This window comes from Anolis carolinensis, chromosome 3, assembly GCF_035594765.1.
Source record: "Anolis carolinensis isolate JA03-04 chromosome 3, rAnoCar3.1.pri, whole genome shotgun sequence".
NCBI classification, from domain to species: domain Eukaryota; kingdom Metazoa; phylum Chordata; class Lepidosauria; order Squamata; family Dactyloidae; genus Anolis; species Anolis carolinensis.
Genome location: NC_085843.1, coordinates 36,885,124 through 36,900,416, shown reverse-complemented (window position 1 = coordinate 36,900,416; position 15,293 = coordinate 36,885,124). Strand labels below are relative to the sequence as shown.

Here is a 15,293-nt window from a genome sequence, read left to right as displayed (position 1 = left end):
AGGTCCACCCTCTTTAAAGATTTCACTAGGGATCCTTTCAGGTTCGCTACTTTATTATTTTTTAATTGGCTGATAGCTTTGACTTCCTCCAAACTAGGCAATGCTTCAAGTTCATCCCCCGTTTGTTATTGCAGGATTTCTGAAAGGACCTCTTCAGCCATGTTGGAGCTGTGGTTAAGGAGGTTATGGTAGAGCTCTTTCGACCATAGTGCAATTGATTTTTTGCCCTTTAGAAGTTTTATTCTATCTGATGAGAGTAGAGGATGTATGCAATGATTTGTTGGGCCATAGATGATCTTTGTGGCATTAAAGAATACCCATGTGTCATGGACATCTGTGAGGTGTTGGATTTCTTGAGCCTTTTTTGTCCACCAGATGTTCTTGAGGTTTCTGGCCCTTCTTTTGATCTCATCTTTTGTATTAGTGTAGATCAGTTGTTCTCAAACTAGGGTCCCCAGATATTTTTGGCCTTCAACTCCCAGAAATCCTAACAGCTGGTAAACTGGCTAGGATTTCTGGGAGTTGTAGGCCAAAAACATCTGGGGACCCCAGGTTGAGAACCACTGGTGTAGATCTTTTTCTTAGCATCACAGTTGATGTGTCTTTGCCATATTTGGAAAGCTTTCCTTTACTTGGTTTAATTTACCCTTAATGCAGTCAACGCTTGTCTCCTGGCTAAAGTATGGAAATAGTTTTACCAACTGGAAGAACAGCTACTTTAGACAGCCCGTTTGATCAGACCTTGGCATAACATGTTCATCACACAGAATATTATCACTGAAACACTTTCCACTCTGAGTCTCATTTTAGAGAGGAAAGAGGGTATAAATATAACCATCATTATGATCTGTCCTTACCTTGCCCAACCCTATTTCTGGCCTGAAAGTTTAGGAAACAAACAATACTAAATACGGAAGTCCATTAGAGATGTAAAAATGAAAATGAAATTTAATTCTTTCATTCCTTTGGCATTTCAGAAAAAGTCAGCTAGCAAGCTTCTCTTAGTGGGTTTTTTTTGTGAGGAACATCTTATATCAATTGCCATGTCATTCAGGAGAAGAGAAACAGTAAGGTTTTACAGCCTACAGGGCATTCAGAATGACAAAAAGAAAACATTCGTCCTTTTACCAAAAACCTAAACATGTACAAACACATAAGTATAGCCTCATCTGAAGAGGAAAAATGTGTTCTTCTTTATTCTAGTCCTAATTTCTTGCCCACTATGTGCAGAAAAACATAAACTTGGTAACACAACTCTGCCAGAACTCTGCTAAAGTCAAAAGAAGGTGCTCTGAAATCTGAGCCAAAGAAGCAGGCAATGAGTCAGCTGGGAGCTGCTGTACAAGAGAAGTATGAAAATAAGGCAACACCTGTGCTTGCTGGGAAGAGGCTTGGCTTCTTCTATGAATAGTATAAGAAGCCAAAAGAGCACTCAGCTGAGGCTAGTTACTGCAAGAAGCACACAGAACCAGCTAAAACAACTGCTAAGAGACCATCAGACTTAAATGCTTTAAGTACTCTAGGAATACTGATTGACAAACCTTACCAAGGTTAAAGATGACTAGAAGATACATCAGAGAGAGAGATATAAAGATCTAGTTTTACTGGAGTATTCTCTTTAATAACCAAGTAACCTTAGCAGCAAAACACATTTCTATCACATCCAGGGCACATAATTTGCAAAAGAAATAGAAGAAGAGATAAGGAAGGTTTCTGTTATAGAAACTCATTGTATGCATCAAAAGCTGAGAAAAACACTGTATTCTTCAATCACTACATTTCATGCACAAAAGGTTGAAACATCACATGGTAAGACTCTTTATCTACAACCAAAATCTAAGAGGGATGGAAACCAATTGTCTACTTTCAAGATCTATTGCACACCATACCCATTCCAAAAATGGGAAACCAGCAAAGCCTCAAAACTGGAAATGTCAGACACCCAACTATGGTTTCACATTTGGGAGTGGAATGGGGGAGGAGGTGGATGTGGACTGTATGATTCATCGAAATGACATAATCTAACCCTTGTCACTCATTAATCCTGTATGAAATATACTACTGAAATGAAATGAAAGAAAACTCTGGCACATAGGGCAACTCCATGGATCTATCAAAACATGTGCAACGTGAAGAATTCAGGATTTAGATTTGGAAAAAAATTGGCTTGTTGTGGAACCCTTTCCACCCAGATAACTATTACAGGAGTGAATTTCCCTTCCCAGGGGTGGATTTTTAACTGGGAGTCATTTGTAAGTTAGGTGTTTGGAACTTGGGGACTGACTGTATTTGCTTGATTCAGGTGAGAACAGCAAGTTTTTTTAACAGTTCCCACCTGTATCAATCAGGGAGAAACTGTTCTTGATCATATCCTCAATTAGTGGTATGCAATGTATCAGATCATAGCATTATCACATTCACTCTACTCAATGGCCTTCCCAAACAAAGAAAAAAAAAACTGACAGTAACTGCAATCAGAAACAACTAAAATAGTGAGGGGCTGGTTTATACTTTATACCCAGGTTACACTGAGAAGACTCATTAGGAGAAATGTGATTCATTGGAGTCTAAGGGTGGTTCTGAAGTGACTGCAAAAATGGTCCATCTTGAATGCTGGATCAAACCTGCTTGGGATTTCCTGAGCCACCTCAGAGATGGCAGGGTGTCCCCATGGCCCTGCCATGACAAATACAGTTTGGCACTCTTGGGCAGGCACCCTAAAACGTACCTCTTCCACCTGCTCCAGACTACCCATGACAACAGCCATGACACAGGGAAGGCTAAGGAGGGGATTGCCATCCAATGTCACTATGCAACTCAAGACTAGGGAGCACAAGATTGCTGTCAAGATAACTGTTACCAGTTCCACTTAGAAACTGTTCCGAACCAGGGGACAACCTGAAACAGGTGGTTAGTGTACATGAAGTCCATATTTATGATTTCAAGCATTTCTTTAAACGTATTACCAAATTATTTTTGCAGTGTTCTGGATGGAATAGCTGAGAAATTTTGCTCCATAGTAGGGTGGGTGAATGTCCTATTGACAGAAGCAGGGACATGATCAAACAACTCTGGGCACCTGGCCATAGCTGTTTCTAGTACAGTATTTGTAGGAACATAATTCTTGGTTAATTTTGTTCTTGAAGGAGACAACAAATAATTTCTTCCTATTTTGAAGAAATCTTCTAAAATTAAATTATTTCTTTTCATTGTGGAATAGCTTTCAAAAACTGCACATGCATATCATGCATTTTTGTACTGTATAAGTCCAAAAGGACTTCTTCTACATAAAATATGAATTTTGACACAGTGGCTGACAGAATTTTCTGTGCACAAAATTATATTTCCATGCAGAAAATATTATCTCATGGGAAAACATGCTGTTCCAACACATAATTTAGTGTTTTTTTTTGTTCATCACAGCACACAAGCATAAAACAGTGAGAGCATTGTACAGTGTTAAAGGAGGAGATTCTCATTGTCAGGGACTCCCAACAGTTAGGAAATATGGTATTCAACCATGTTATTTGTTTGTTTGTTTTGTTCCTTATATTATTTTCATCTCAAAATTTTGCATTCTGGAAGTGCAACAGAAAAAAAATCAGAGGAGGTGCTGGAATGGCTTTTCTGGTATAACCCTGAGTTAATCAGTGCACATCTGAGCATGAGGGCACTGCGTTAAATATTGAAGCAGAACCTGATGACAGAGTATTTGACAAGTGCAAGTTGAGCAGCAATCTCTTTAAAGACTTGCAGATACACATGGGGTAGTTTTTGAGGTACAAAGGTATCAGAACAAGGAATGCAACAATTGGTAGTATTATAATTCTCTTTAACTGTATGAATTATTTATTTATTTATTTATTTATTTATTTGCAACATTTATATACCGCCTTTCTCACCCCGAAGGGGACTCAGGGCAGTTTACAAGTATATATACATACAATATATTATATTATACAACTATATCGCAATATTATTAGTAATATTGCATGTAATATAAATATACAATTATAATAGTGAATGATTGGAAGTGGCTTAAGATTTCTGTCTGACTGCTATGTTCTGCCAGGATCAAAACACACAAGCATAAAACCTCATTCCCTCCTCAAAATTAACCTTGTTCCTTCACGGCTTTAAAAATGCATGCTTTTGCCCAAAGGTTCTCTGACTCACAATTTGAAAAATTCTGCAGGGCAAGGAAGTTCCACAAATGAAGGATAATCATTAGAATCAGTCTATAGATGTGTTTACAATGTGATCATACTTTCAAAAGGAAAATAGGACCCTTATTCAAGCATTTGACCAAAGATTTGAGGGATGAAAAATAAGCAGGAGAATGCAATTAGGAGTTTCTTCAGTCTCATTCCATGCAAGGCTCTTTTTCATCCATGTACAATTAGATAAAAGAAGCCCATTCCTACACATTTTATGTCATCTATTTTGTGTTTTGTTTTTCTTTAAATGCCTTTGCATGCTGACATCAGGTCTTGCTACCCTATTTACTTGACTCTAATGCTCACCTTTTTGGGCTAAATTAACTCACCAAAATTCGGGTGTGTAAAATTAGGGTGTCCATAACATGATGATAATCTTAGTGCTGAGCCAAAGCAAAAGGGAAAGCTGCTTCAGGAGCACCTGGAGCTCCTTTTTGAGGAGCATCATTTGTAATTTAATGGCCATGGCTCAATGCTATCCAGAGATTTGTAGTTTGGTGAGGCATCAGCATTCTTTGGTATAGAAAAATCAAGGCCTTGTAAAACTATAGCTCCCATGACTCCGTAGCACTGAGCTAAGGCAATTGAAGTGGATACATTCTACATCATAGATGCATCCCAAGGTTTTCTTTTCCATTGCTATGGCCACTCACCCTTACAAACATGTCCAACATCGCCATCAAAACCATCAAAAAATATTGGAATTTAATTAGGGATATTCCAGGATGTGAGAAACCCCCTTTAATTGCTTACAAGAGAACAAAAAACATTAAGAACATTCTTATCCATTCAAATATAGACAACAAACGTCTTACCAAACCAATTCTAATGGGGAACTTTCGATGCCACCATTGTTCTGTATGTCCTCAATTAGTAGCCTCAAAAACATTCATAGATCCACATTCACATTGGGAGCATAAATACACCCACTTTGCTACTTGTAGTACGAAGGGAGTTATATATATGATTGTTTGCGAGTGCAACTTAGCATATATTGGTCAGACTCAACGGTCAGTAAAATCACGAATCATTGAACACAAAAGCAGAATTAGGAATCTGTTGAGGGAATCAATACTTTACAAACATTTTCATGATCACCAACACAGTCCAGATTCATTTAAATTCCACATATTAGAAGTGGTGACACAAACTTCTGACATGGATTACAATATTAAACTCTTACAAAGAGAATCATACTGGGTGTTTAAGTTACAAACTGAGCACCCCCGAGGTCTTAATGAACATAATTCATATAATTACTTCATGTGAATCTGTACTTTGTATTTCTTACCACACTATAAATTCCAACCAAACTGGGAGAACCACCAGTGCCATCTAGTGTTGAGTAACACATATATGAATATACTCAGTAACCCCATATTGCTTTAAATGAATAATGGCTACCTGAAATCATCCCACCTGAGGACAAAACTTCCCATTATATTGTGAGGTTACCAAATAACAGTTTATACTCGCTATAAGAATCAACCAAGAGCCAGCAGAGTATCAACACTGTGAGTATATAAATAAGATACTATCTTAATTGAAACTTAAAAACCTTAAATTATGTTATAGCCACTGTTTGTTCCTTTTATTTAGACCCACTCTAGAAAAAAAGAGAAGAAGACATAAAAACACAACTAGAAAGAGGAGCATAAAGGGTATACATATGAATGTACTATTGTAAGTCTCTATGTCAAATTTATAATGACATTTATGTGGATATGTTATATGTTTATATGTTTTTGGTTAATTCATTATAATTTTCTCAGATTAATTCACTTGAAGAAGACCTAGTCGAAACCGGTCATGATCTACTGTGACCTACTTGCTCTTCAGCACAATGAACTGATTGAATAAGTGAACAATTATATATAGAACATATATTGTTGAGGGATCTACTGTGACCTACTTGCTCTTCCGCACAATGAACTGATTGAATAAATGAACAATTATATACAGAACATATATTGTTGAGCTACAGTCATTTTTGATGTATGGATTATGTTTATTACAATTGTGAATTCTGAACATATTGTATTTTATTCTATATGAGTTCTTGCGTTATATTTGTTGACTGAACATTGCTAAAGCAATCACTACATTTGTGGGTATCTATTACTTTTGCACATAAGCTTGGAGGCATCTATGGACAATGCTGGCTCTTCAGCTTAGAAATGGAGATGAATGCCACCCCACAGAGTTGTACATGACTAGACTTAATGTCAAACTTTATCTTTACTTTTTTAGCTTCAGGGTTTTGAAAATTGAGGTGTGCATTAGATTTGGTGGCACATTAGACTCTAGATGTATGAGAGAGTACTTCCATAAGCTTGGATAACCAGAATTTATTAGGAACGTAGTTGATAAGTACAGTTACAGTCATAAAAGAATATCACAATATTCTCTGGGGCTAGAGGCACAGTAACATCATTAAAGCAAAACATTGCAAATAAAGAATTTGTTTTTTTAAAATTACTTGACAGAACACCTCTGTTCTGGTGGAAGCTGGCTACAGAATCACATTGGAGGACCTGGAGATTCCTAGAGAGGTGTTGTCTCTACAAATCTGCAGATCCTGCAATGTGACTGACGGAAGGTGTGTATAGAGTCACATAGGAAGACCTAGAGATTCCTAGAGATAACATTTTTAATCAAATCCATAAATAATCAAATCTGCAAAAGTCAAAAGCGCAAATGTGGAGGGACAACTGTGCATGGATATTCTGCCAGAGCAGAAGCACCCAGTGGCAACAAAGGGCAGCTACACTCTTGTTTTTTCCTATTCACCCAGGTTAAGTGGAAAGATGGTTGTTTAATTCAATCCTAAAACTGTAATGTAAAATTGGGACAATCTATTCTGGGATCCTAAAAGCCAAAGATGGATACTTCTGACTCCCAAAAAGATCTGCCTAGCAGTATGCGCCATTGTACATTGTATTGGAACCACCAGATTCTGTTGGGGTTCAAACCTTTTGCTTCTACTTCCTTCCATGGCATTGTCTACTGAGATTCTGTGTGCAAAATCAAAATGGTAGTCCTAATGTTGGATGAATACATACATTTCCTAATTCTATGGGCCATCCAGAAAATAGTTCATTTCTTTATTTAGCAATAATATTTATTTATTTATTTATTACAATATTTATATCCCGCCCTTCTCACCCAACAGGGGGCTCAGGGCGGCTTACAATAAAACAGACATATAAAAACAGTACAATACACTATAAATCAGTTAAAAAATTAACTTACATATAACATTCATAAAATGCATTTATAAAATATAGATAGGCGTGTACAAGTTTAAAAGACTGGGTCTGTCAATCGAGTTCCAGTATACATAATAGTAATTAATGCTGCTGATTCTTATTCGAAAGCCTGACCCACAACCAAGTTTTTACCTTCCTACGGAAGGATAGGAGGGAGGGAGCCTGCCTGACTTCAATGGGGAGGGCGTTCCATAGGCGGGGAGCCACTACTGAAAAGGCCCTGTCTCTCGTCCCCACCAGCCGCACCTGTGAGGCTGACGGGACCGCGAGCAGGGCCTCATCCGACGATCTTAAGCTTCGAGGTGGGTCATAGCGGGAGACACGTTCGGACAGATAAGCTGGGCCGGAACCGTTTAGAGCTTTATAGGCTAAAGCCAGCACCTTGAATTGTACTCGGTAGCTAATCGGCAGCCAGTGGAGCTGGCGTAACAGAGGAGTAGTACGCTCCCTGAACGCCGCTCCAGTTATTAACCTGGCAGCTTCCCGTTGGACTAATTGAAGCTTCCGAACAGTCTTCAAAGGCAGCCCCACGTAGAGTGCGTTGCAGTAGTCTAAACGGGATGTAACAAGGGCGTGGACCACCGTGGCCAAGTCTGGCTTCCCAAGGTACGGTCGCAGCTGGCGCACAAGTTTTAATTGTGCGAAGGCTCCCCTAGCCACCGCTGAGACCTGGGGCTCCAGGCTCAACTATGAGTCCAGGATCACCCCCAGACTGCGCACCTGCGCCTTCAGGGGGAGTGTGACCCCATCCAGCACAGGCTGTAACCCTATACCCTGTTCGGCCTTCCGACTGATCAGGAGGACCTCTGTCTTGTCTGGATTCAATTTCAATTTGTTGGCCCTCATCCAGTCCGACACAGCGGCCAAGCACCGGTTCAGGACCTGAACAGCCTCCTTAGTGACAGGTGGGAAGGAGTGACAGAGCTGGACATCATCTGCGTATAAAATGTATTATGTGCAATTTTAACAGATTATGAATCAATAAACAAAGTATCCTATACATATGACATAATGTACCATAAACAACATATGTGTGAGCCAACCATTCATAAGAAACTTGTATTTCTATGTAAACAATATCTTTAGCAACACATGCAATTAAACAAAGCAACCATCAATTTCTAGTTGCTTTGGAACAGAATTATAGCATTTGACTGTCAAGTATTCCTAGTGCCAAGTAGGAAATCTAAGATGAGGGGTAAATGTTATTCTGTTTCTGGCAATTACTATAGTACATTGACAAGCTTTATTTCTTTTCTTTTTAAAAAACTAAAAACAAAATAAAGCACACATTGAAATAAAATAAAAAATACAAAAGAGGAAATACATCTTTGCCTGACTTCAAATTAACCACATTTTTACTGTTTTCCAAAAGTTAGAAATAGTTCTTGTATTTTAATCTCTCATTTTTAACATTAATAAGGGGATTAAGAGTAATCCTTTAAAATGTCTGTGGTGGAAGCTTTATTACATATTGTTTATCTTTTGTACTTCCTTCTCAGGATTACTCTACCAGTAAATCTTGCTCATGAATTAATTTCAGAATGTAAACGTTCTTTACGAAAGTCTTGGTACAACTAACTGATGCCTCACTAAATAGGTATATTGCTGATTTACAACATACTAAAATTTTTGAGAAGCAATCAAATGAAGATGACAAAGACAGGGAACATCTGTCCTTGCAAATTGTTTAGATCAGAGGTTCTCAAACCTTTTCAGTCACGGAGCACTTTTTGAAGGGAAAGTTTCTCTTGGAGCCTCAAGAAATGTGTATATGTCATATTATATATTCTACATAATGTATATATTAGGCTTGTGCATAGATTTGGTTTGGTCGGTTCTCTTCGGCCAATCCGGCTTGTTTGGCTAGCCATAACAGTAAGGGCTCAGCCACCATGTTTTTTTTGGTCGAAACATGCCACGTAGCAGCCAGCCATGCAAAGAGGCTGCAGCGTGCTTGCACGGGGTTTCCCTGTGAGCCCTGCCTGTTGGGCCAATCAGAATAGAAGAACACTGTGACGTGTCTTATGCAAGTGTCTATTTAATGGGGCAAGTGCTCTGAGTTGTGCCCTGGCTCTAAAGAGGTGCTTCAGTCTGATTGCCTTGCCGCTTGCTCTCAGCTTTTTTTTTTTTTTGGGGGGGGGGCTTTGCTTGGTCTCTCTCTAACATTGAATCTTTCCTATTTTCTTTATTTTCCTTATTGATTCTTTTTATTTAGTGGGACTGGGAGTTGGGAAGGTGTGGGATGGGTGGACGAGTTATGAGTACACATTTGGGGACTTGGGAGAAAGAAGGAGCATCTCCTTGCTCTTGGTGTGCTTTTCTTTAAAAATATTTGAGTGGCTTTGAGGGCCTTGAGTCACGCTTTAGCCTTTTCTCCCCCTTTCTCCAGAAAATACTTTTAAATGATTAATCATTATTATTACTAATAATAATTCCAGCAAACAATCAGAAAAGCCTCATTCTCAGAAAGCCACTTCCTAGTTACCTACCTACCTATAATCTCATTCCTTTGCAAACAAATTCTCTCTGTTTATATTTCTCTGTGTGCTCTAAAAAGAAAAGAAATTCCTAAAAATCAGGGGATGATCCAAATGTTATGAAACGTGGTGGGCTAACAGTGGTAGTTGTGTCCTCCAAGTGTGGTCATTTTCATCCTGATAACTCTAAAAATGATGGAAAGGGGAGCCCAGGAATCCCCCTCCATTCCTGCCAATGGGCCGGATCTAGCCACATTTTTCGACTGCAGACTGAAAACAGCTATTCGGCTACCCGCACGTATTTGGGAGGCATTCAAAAATGGATCCGGGGGTCTCCCAAAATTCAGCCAGAAGAAACGGACTGAGGTTCAGCCAAAATACACAAGTCTAGTATCAGGCATGGGCAAACTTTTGGACACAGAGGCCACATTTCATTTTAAAATTTGACAGATGGCCTGGGTCAGTGGCAGATGGATGGGGAATATTTGTGTAAACTAATTAGAAAAAACATGAACAAATTCCTAATAACAGTGCACATATCTCTTTTGTAGTGCAAGAAAGAAAGAAAGAAAGAAAGAAAGAAAGAAAGAAAGAAAGAAAGAAAGAAAGAAAGAAAGGAAGGAAGGAAGGAAGGAACAATTTTAACCAACATAAACTTAATAGTATTTCAGTGGAAGACCCCAACAGCCTTCCAGTCCAACCCCTTCTGCCATGTAAGAAAAAGTTTCTGGAAGCAAGGAAGGCTTGAGGATCTGCATGGTGAGGAAAGGAAGGGGAGGAAAGGATGGAAGGAAGGGGAAGTGAGAGAGGGAAGGAATGAATGGGGAGATGAAGGCCCTAGTCTACCCCCCCCCCCCGGGTCTGGAGGCCACCTTCCTCATCAGCGGTGCCTCCATGGCCCGCAATCTATAGGACACCTGCTGCTGTTGCCAAGTTGCCCTTTGCAGAGAATCCCACTGGTACCGCCCTCTTGGGCCTACCCCATGCCCCCATCTGCCGCTGAGAATGGGGGCCCCTGCCCGTTTTAACTGCCCCACTGTCGGCACTGGCACTTTGGTGGCCACATTTCTGGCTGCTGTGGTCTGGTGGCTTGCGCTTCAGCAGTTGGCACTTCAGCACAACTGTTTCCAGCACTTTGGTGGTGTGGGAGCAACTAGCTGATCAGTTCCTCCTTCCTCACTGCCACGCACTTGGAGGAGTACAAGGAGAGGGCTGGAGGAGGGAAGCACAGAACCCCTGACAGTGCTTTGCAGAGCCTTAAGGGATCCACAGAGTACACTTTGAGAACCACCGGTTTAGACTACAATACTACTCATTCACACTAGCCTTGTTGGCTGAGGCTAGTGGTAGTTTTAAACCAGCACATTTGGAGGGCTGGTATTAATGGACCAATGCTGGTATTCACATATATAAAATATTAAACTCTCTTGACAGAAAGCAAGAAAATTATAAAAATATGATTTATAAAGAACATGCATATATTCAGGTTTCCTACACATGACTGATGAAGGTAGAGTGACATAGATGTGCAATTCAGCTTGGCAATCCAGAGCTCTTTAATAGTAATTTACAATCACAAGGTATTATTTTGGCATATAAAGACTTTAAGCACATAAAGACTTCCATTTGTTCTTCCTTTCTCGACTTGTTTGACCTAGTTGCACTCCCAACAATAAAAACAACAACAACAACAAACCTAAGACTATGTAAACATTTGTTGTTGTGTGCCTTCAAATCACTTCCTATCTATAATGACCTTAAGGTGAACCCATCAAAAGGTTTTCTTGGTAAGATTAGTTCAGAAGAGGTCTGACTGACTGCCTCTGAGGTTGAGAGAATGTGATTTGCCCAAGATCACCCAGTGAGTTTAATGACTGAGTGGGGATATGAACCCTGATCTCCAGTGTCATAGTCAAAACTCAAACTACCCCATCCTGGTTCATTACAAAAAAGTGATATATACCGAGCTGCTATCAAACTGTACTGTCATCCAGGATTGGATATTTCCATAGTGAATATATATACATGACCTTGGAGGTGTCTACGGACAACGCCGGCTCTTCGGCTTAGAAATGGAGATGAGCACCAACCCCCAGAGTTGGTCACGATTGGACTCAACGTCAGGGGAAAACCTTTACCTTTTTATAAGGTCCAAATACATATTATGTGTATAGAAATGTTGAACCTCTCTGTTAGCATAGAGTGCATGGTTGCATACTTCAAGCTTATGGGATCTAAATCTGTTTTTAAAAGCAAAAGTCAGATATCAAGGAATGACTCAGGAAGTTGGCAGACATACTTAAAATTCAGAAACAGAGGCTGTCTGAGCTCATATCCAGTGTAAGAATTTGCTCTCAGTACTAGAACTGAATCACAATCCTTTAGCACAATTTGTTCTAGTTCTGCACAGTCACATTAAACACAACAGGTCAGGCTTCTTAATCACAACAATGCAAACAAACCTAATGCTGTGTTGTTAACTGGCTTCAGATTATTGTGATCCTTATGAATGAGAGACCTCCAAGTTACCCCATCATCAACAGCTCTGCTCAGGTCTTGCAAACTCAGGACTGTGGTTTCCTTAATGGAGTCTACTCAACTGTACCATAATCTTCCTCATCCTACTGCCTTCTATATTACTAAGCATTAGGGGTTTTTTTATGAATCATGCAATCTCATTATATGTCTGAACTATAATAGTGTCAGTTGACTCATTGAGGGAAAATTCAGGCTTGTTTTGTTGTAGGACCATTATTTTGACAAAATTCTTTTCCATCAGTGCATTGCAAATGAGCAGATTCTTTCCCTAACAGTGTTCTTCACTTTAGTTTTCATAACCATACACAATGATTAGAAATGCAATGGCATTGGAAATCCTCACCTTGATTTGCAAATATATATATTTACATCTTGACTAGTTCCTCCTGCCCTTTCTAGTCCTAGTGTATTTCTGATTTCTTGACTGCAATCCCCATTTTGATTAATGACTGAGGCAAAGTACAGGAAAATGTTCATTATTTCAATATATTCATTATTTACTTTAAAGTAGTCATTTTAAATGTTTAATGCTGAAATTGTATTTTCTTCTTTGATCTTCTTCAATAATTGTTCCAAAACTTAGCTATGTTTGCTACTAGTGTGGTGTCATCTACATACCTTAAATTATTGCTGTCCCTCCAATTTCCACACTTTCTTCCTCATGATGTAATTCATTTCTGCATATAATACATTGATCATACAAGTTAAAAAAGCCACTCTGTTTCTCCACATTCTCTCCCAATAGTGGCCTTTTATCAGGAGGACAGGACAGAACAATTAAAATGATGCCGAACACCAATTTCTTCAAGATTGATCCAAAGTCTTTCATGATCTACACAATCAAATGTTTTGGTAAAAATTATCTATAAAACACAGGCTTCCACTTCCCTATCTAAAATTGCAGGTTCATTATCAAATGGCGTTTCCCTGAATCAACGTGTCATTCTTTCATCTCGTACTTGTCCTCTCCTGTACCCCAGTAGCTCACTGAGTGCCAACCAATCGGGGATTTTCATCTTCTGGCATTGACTCTTGATTCATTTTGGACTGTCTCATCATAGGATTTTTCTAGCAAAAGGCATTCAAAAAGTGTTTAATGTACTCCCTTCTGCACAGTACTAACAGATGTTAGCTATGGTGCCACTGCTGCTGTCTCTGAAAATCCTCTGCCAGTTTCACCCCTCATGCCACAGCTGCCCAGTAGCTGTTTGGCACATTTACTTTGGCTCCTCAGAAAAAAGCCTGTCTGACATGGGAGACCTAAAGGGTAGCACTGCTACTGTCAGCATAGCCTCTTGACTCAAAAGGCACTGCAAAAAGGTAATACTATTGGTAAAGGTAAAGGTTTCCCCTGACATTAAGTCCAGTTGTGACCGACTCTGGGGGTTGGTGCTCATCTCCATTTCTAAGCCGAAGAGCCGGCGTTGTCCATAGACACCTCCAAGGTCACGTGGCTATATGTGTTATAGCAGTCTGCATCAAGGATAACATTTAAGATGTTTTCCTATTTATTGTACAAGGTCATATCAAGTCTGGATTTATAACCTTATTGAAGATCCATGGGTTGGCAACACTTGGGTTTTCCACATGATTTGAACTTCACACTCCAGATTTTTCAGTGTGCTGTATATGTTAATCACCTTGGGTAAAATGACACGTGGGAAGCGGCTCTTCTTGAACTCTCTAACTATAGAATTGCTTTTGGAAGACTCTGACCTTCTTTTCCAGTTAAATAAGGAAGCTCTCATAAAGTTTAAGAAAATATTACTTTGAGGAAACCACCAATTGAGAGGTTTGTCCATTGCAAGAAGCCTCTCCCCGGATGAAGGATTTTGCTTAGGAATACATTAGGAGATGTTAAAAAAAGGATAACATACAACTTTAAAAAAGGTGCTAAAAGGGACAGCCAAAATGAGAGCCCAGAACTGCTCTCCTATGAGGAAAAAGCTACAATGCTTGGTGCTTCTTAGCTTAGAAAAATTGGAGTAACAGGAGACATAAGATATAAATTCCACCATTACCAAATACAGTAGAGTCTCGCTTATCCAACATTCGCTTATCCAATGTTCTGGATTATCCAACGCATTTTTGTAGTCAATGTTTTCAATACATCGTGATATTTTGGTGCCAAATTTGTAAATACAGTAATTACTACATAGCATTACTGCGTATTGAACTACTTTTTCTGTCAAATTTGTTGTATAACATGATGTTTGGGTGATTAATTTGTAAAATCATAACCTAATTTGATGTTTAATAGGCTTTTCCTCCATCCCTCCTTATTATCCAACATATTCGCTTATCCAACATTCTGCCGGCCCGTTTATGTTGGATAAGTGAGACTCTACTGTAGTGGAAAGCTTTCCAAAACTGGAATCAGGGGTCATCAACTGAAACTGAATGGTGCAAAATTCAGGACAATTAAAAGATGTCATTTTTTCACATAGCTCACAGTTAAGCTGTGGAATTCACTGCCACAAGATGAGTGGTAAATGCCAACCTGATTGGTTTCAAGGGGTATTCCATATATACATGAAAGCTAAACTTCTGTAGGTCCATGAATGGCTGCTCCACTCTTAGTGGCAACCTCTTATGAACCTAAGCTTCATAAATGTATGTACCACTGTCAGTAACAAAGAATGAATGTGCATTAGTTACTGGAAAACACAATATGGAAATGTCATGTCCTACATTCATTGAACAGGCAAAAACCAATGGTTGGCCTATGAAAAAAAATGCTGACCTGGACAGGCTGTAGTGTAATTCAGTGCAGCTCTCTTTAGGGAAAC

At 39.2% G+C, this 15,293-nt stretch overlaps 1 protein-coding gene and 1 long non-coding RNA gene across 2 annotated transcripts in view; one reads left to right on the top strand and one right to left on the bottom strand.

Moving 5' to 3' along the window:
• igsf11 (immunoglobulin superfamily member 11) overlaps positions 1-15,293 on the bottom strand; it is a 267,251-nt gene that overhangs the window by 52,721 nt on the left and 199,237 nt on the right. The gene's annotated exons all lie outside the window — the stretch shown is intronic.
• Positions 5,154-6,248, top strand: LOC134297379 (uncharacterized). The gene is made up of 2 exons (XR_010004099.1): positions 5,154-5,900; positions 5,990-6,248. It is a non-coding gene; the product is annotated as an uncharacterized LOC134297379 (long non-coding RNA).